At 42.3% G+C, this 5,000-nt stretch overlaps 1 protein-coding gene across 2 annotated transcripts in view; it reads right to left on the reverse strand.

Annotated features, from left to right (window-relative positions):
- The window catches only part of LOC135089427 (microtubule-associated serine/threonine-protein kinase 3-like), a 271,594-nt gene that overhangs the window by 205,720 nt on the left and 60,874 nt on the right, over positions 1–5,000 (reverse strand). The gene's annotated exons all lie outside the window — the stretch shown is intronic.

Genomic DNA, 5,000 nt, shown 5'->3' on the forward strand with positions numbered 1-5,000 from the left:
GCCTCGCGCAAGCAAAACAATCACATTTCTAGCCGACTATGAGGAAAGATATCTTTCAACACTGCGCTCTGTCCTCAGTGTGCTTCACACCGTCCATCACTCGCTCGCGACACATTAGATCCATTGTTCTTGGGCCACACCGTGTACTCGAATCTCTCCATGGCCACAAGATGTCATTGCACTAGATTTCAAAACCTTAGGAGAACAGATCGTCCATGTCGATCACTTGAAGTGTGTGAGGAAGGGATTTGATGATGAGTGTGCACATCAGGTATCATTATGGTCTGATTTAACAGATCCTTCAAGCGACTCAAGCTTAACCACGCACGCACACACACACACACACACACACACACACACACACACACACACACACACACACCTTACAGACTGAAACTTCGTTCCCATCCCAAGGTTTAATCATTCAATTTCAGTATCATGTATATATGTGTATATTTTTCTTTACTTATATGTGTTGTACGTGTATTGTATTATACCATCATGTCTGTATGTTATTATTAAGGTTCTCGCTCCGATGTCATGTATCATCTGTAAATTGCTCCCATCTTACTGACGCGGTTATTGGAGTTTAAAGGGCAAAAGTTTAAGAAATGTGGGAAGAAAGAGAAGGAGGATTGGGCAGAAAATGTTGAGGTTGTTATTGGAATGCCGACCGAAAAAAAAATAAATAAATAGGTTGAAAGCTACATTTATAAAAGTTTCGGATTAGTTCTATCGAAATTAAGATGGAAATGAGTTTGTAATCAAGAGGAAAGTTATCTACAACCCTAAGACTTGTACTGGAGAAGTTGTCAGTCATTCTTAAAACTTCACCAACTAAAAAATAAAGATACATATAAACCTTTTGTCAATATAAAAAAAAAAAACATCCATTCTTCTTAACAACTTAGGTTTCAATCAACAAACTCTCATAACGTCTGCAGCTAAACAAATAAACAAATAAAGCTGTACACACAAACATACGTACATACATATAATTAATTCTCTCTCTCTCTCTCTCTCTCTCTCTCTCTCTCTCTCTCTCTCTCTCTCTCTCTCTCTCTCTCTCTCTCTCTCTCTGGTAATTAATTTTCACCTAACATCATTCGACATTTTCCTCACTGCTCCTCCTCCCATTCTTTCTTTCCTTCCATCCTTTTGCCTCCTATGCCTATTTTTCTTTCTTTCTTAATTGCCTTCCTTTCCCTCCTTCATTCAATCACCCTTTCTTCTTGAATACGTATCTTTTCATGCAATCTCTCTCTCTCTCTCTCTCTCTCTCTCTCTCTCTCTCTCTCTCTCTCTCTCTCTCTCTCTCTCTCTCTCTCTCTCTCTCTCTCTTTCTCTATGTGCCACAAACCCGTCACAAACACGCCATTAATATTTCCGATAACATCTGAGAGAGAGAGAGAGAGAGAGAGAGAGAGAGAGAGAGAGAGAGAGAGAGAGAGAGAGAGAGAGAGAGAGAGAGAGAGAGAGAGAGAGAGAGAGAGAGAGAGAGAGAGAGAGAGAGAGAGAGAAACTTTAATAGTTCTAGGCCCATCTCCTTTTTTTTCTTTCTTTTCTCTCTCGCTTTATTTTTTCCTTAATTTCTCAAACAGCAGAAGCAGATTCCGGTGTGTGTGTGTGTGTGTGTGTGTGTGTGTGTGTGTGTGTGTGTGTGTGTGTGTGTGTGTGTGTGTGTGTGTGTGTGTGTGTGTGTAAAGGTTGAGGGCGTCACAATAACAAGAAAACTATATAGTATCATTTCTGTTATTCTTAATATATATATATTCCGAATTACGTAAAAAGAGAGGAGGAGGAGGAGGAGGAGGAGGAGGAGGAGGAGGAGGAGGAGGAGGAGGAGGAGGAGGAGGAGGAGGAGGAGGAGGAGAAGGAGAAGAAGGAGAAGGAGAAGAAGGAGAAGGAGAAGAAGGAGAAGGAGGAGGGGAAGAGAATATGAGAAAGGTACTGGTACTGTGGTTGTGGTTGTGGTGGTAGTAACAGTAGTAGTAGTAGTAGTAGTAGTAGTAGTAGTAGTAGTAGTAGTAGTAGTAGTAGTAGTAGTAGTAGTAGTAGTAGTAGTAGTAGCAGCAGCAGGAGTTTGTTCTAGTAATTGGAAAAACAAAACAAAAAAAACAGCAATAACACCTAGGAAGAAGAAGAAGAAGAAGAAGAAGAAGAAGAAGAAGAAGAAGAAGAAGAAGAAGAAGGAAAAAAGGAAAAAAGAATGACAAGAACACCACCATCATTACCACCACCACCACCACCACCAGAGGGAGGCATGCAGGACACAGGTAAATGGGAACACAGGTGAGGCAGACCCAGGCGCCCTCAGGTGTGGCGTGATGGGAAGCCCCCGAAAGGTCAGGAGGAGGAGGAGGAGGAGGAGGAGGAGGAGGAGGAGGAGGAAGGTGTTTTTTTTCCCTTACAAGTTGAAGGTTGGGAGAGAAGAGGAATAGAGGGAGGTAAGAAAAGAGGGAAGATGGAAATAACGAAAGAGGGAATAGAGAAGAGAAGAAAAATAAAAGAGGAGAGGGAAGAGAAGAAAGTCATATGGAAGTGATATGAAGATTGAACGAAATGAGAGAAGTAAGAAGGAGAAAAGAAAGAAGGAAGAGAGGAAAAAAGGAAGAAAAAGAGAAGGAAAACGAGATAAACATTCTCTACCATTAAAACAGATAAGAAGGAAAAGGAAAGAAGTAAAAGAGGAAAATGATGAAAGATAGGAGGAAACACGAAAAGGAAATGGGAGGATAAGTGAAAGGAGGAATACATGCGAAAGAGGAAAAGGGAGGAGGGAGGGAGAGGATGGAGAGGGAAGGGAAGAGGAGATAAGGAAGAGCGTGTTTAGAGAGAAGAAAATGGCAGTAAATCTAGGAGGAGGAGGAGGAGGAGGAGGAGGAGGAGGAGGAGGAGGAGGAGGAGGAAGAGAGATCAGCAAAGTTATCATCTTTTTTACTGAATTAACAAATATTGCCTTCGCTTCTTTCTCCTCTTCCTCTTCTTCCTCCTCCTCCTCTTCCTCTTTCTCTTTCCTCCCTTCCATAACTTTTCTTTTCCTTCCTTCATCTCTATTCTTTCCCATTCTCCTTTCACTTTCTTTTATTTTACCTCTGTCTCTTCTCCCCTCCTCGTCTTTCTCTTTCTGCATTAATCTCCTCAGTTTCCTTTTTCTCTCCCTTTTTTTCCCGCTTCATTTTCTCCTATTCTGTCTCTCTTCCCCATTCTAAAACTTATTTGCTCTTTTCTTTCTCTCTCTCTCTCTTTCCTCTCTCCGCTTTTTGTTTTTATGTTGGTGTTCATTTATACTCTCTCTCTCTCTCTCTCTCTCTCTCTCTCTCTCTCTCTCTCTCTCTCTCTCTCTCTCTCTCTCTCTCTCTCTCTCTCTCTCTGTGTGTGTGTGTGTGTGTGTGTGTGTGTGTGTGTGTGTGTGTGTGTGTGTGTGAATGTACCTATGCAAATGTTTTCCGGTACGAGAGAGAGAGAGAGAGAGAGAGAGAGAGAGAGAGAGAGAGAGAGAGAGAGAGAGAGAGAGAGAGAGAGAGAGAGAGAGAGAGAGAGAGAGAGAGAGAGAGAGAATATGCGTTTTCTCCCTCATATAACAAAATACTTATGTCCTTCACGCCATAAAATTCCTCCTCCTCCTCCTCCTCCTCCTCCTCCTCTTCCTCCTCCTCCTCCTCTTCCTTTTTATTAAGTTCCTAAAGTTCCTAACGTATAACATCCTGTCCTACACACACACACACACACACACACACACACACACACACACACACACACACACACACACACACACACACACACACACACACCTGGGGTTGGTCTATTGAGTGGAACTAACCAATAACTCTTCTCCTCCTCCTCCTCCTCCTCCTCCTCCTGTTTCTCTTCCTCTTCCTCCTCCTTTTCCTCTTTTCGCTAACACACCTGCACTCTTGCTAATGAATGAGTCAGGTAAAGCACACCTTTTAGCCTTTTTTTCTTTTTTTTCCTTCGTTTTCTTTCTTTTCTTTTCAGCAATCCACAAATGTAAGTCTCCCTCAAAATTTTTCGTTTTCTTCTTTTCGTTGCTTAATCCAATCGCCCTTTTTTTTTCATTCTTGTTTTACTTTCTACTCTTCTTTTTTCTTCAATTTTTCATTGCGTTTTGGGGTTCACTTAATTAACTTCCTGACACACACACACACACACACACACACACACACACACACACACACACACACACACACACACACACACACACACACACACACACACACACACACACACATTAGCGCACCAGAGAACAAAATTAATCTCTCTCTCTCTCTCTCTCTCTCTCTCTCTCTCTCTCTCTCTCTCTCTCTCTCTCTCTCTCTCTCTCTCATGAAAGGACACAAAAGAAAACAAAAACACTTACTATCAATCAGACGAGGAAAAAATGAGGAAAAAAGGTGGAAAACAGATAGGAAAAAAGGGAAAAAAAGGAAAAACTCAGGTGCGGAAACTCTCTTTCCTTCCTGCGGGCTGCACGAGGTCAGTGAGGGAAAACGGCGGCCCAGAGAAGGAATGAGGGGAAAAAAGAGGGGAAATTACCATCCATCTGAGGGGAAAAATGTGTCAGTGAGAGAGAGAGAGAGAGAGAGAGAGAGAGAGAGAGAGAGAGAGAGAGAGAGAGAGAGAGAGAGAGAGAGAGAGAGAGAGAGAGTCCTATGCGTTGTTTGAGGATCATTAATGTTTCCCATAGCGCCTCTCTCTCTCTCTCTCTCTCTCTCTCTCTCTCTCTCTCTCTCTCTCTCTCTCTCTCTCTCTCTCTCTCTACCCGGAGTTGTTCGAAAGTTCCCCTTTAATGGTTAATCCACCTTCTTACCAGAGCTTAACTATGAGAGAGAGAGAGAGAGAGAGAGAGAGAGAGAGAGAGAGAGAGAGAGAGAGAGAGAGAGAGAGAGAGAGAGAGAGAGAGAGAGAGCAGCTATTTGTTAGGATTACTATACACTATTAATGCTCTTATTATTTTTCCCCTTTCCTCTTTTTTCCTC

The sequence above is a fragment of the Scylla paramamosain genome, chromosome 33 (genome assembly GCF_035594125.1).
Source record: "Scylla paramamosain isolate STU-SP2022 chromosome 33, ASM3559412v1, whole genome shotgun sequence".
NCBI lineage: Eukaryota > Metazoa > Arthropoda > Malacostraca > Decapoda > Portunidae > Scylla > Scylla paramamosain.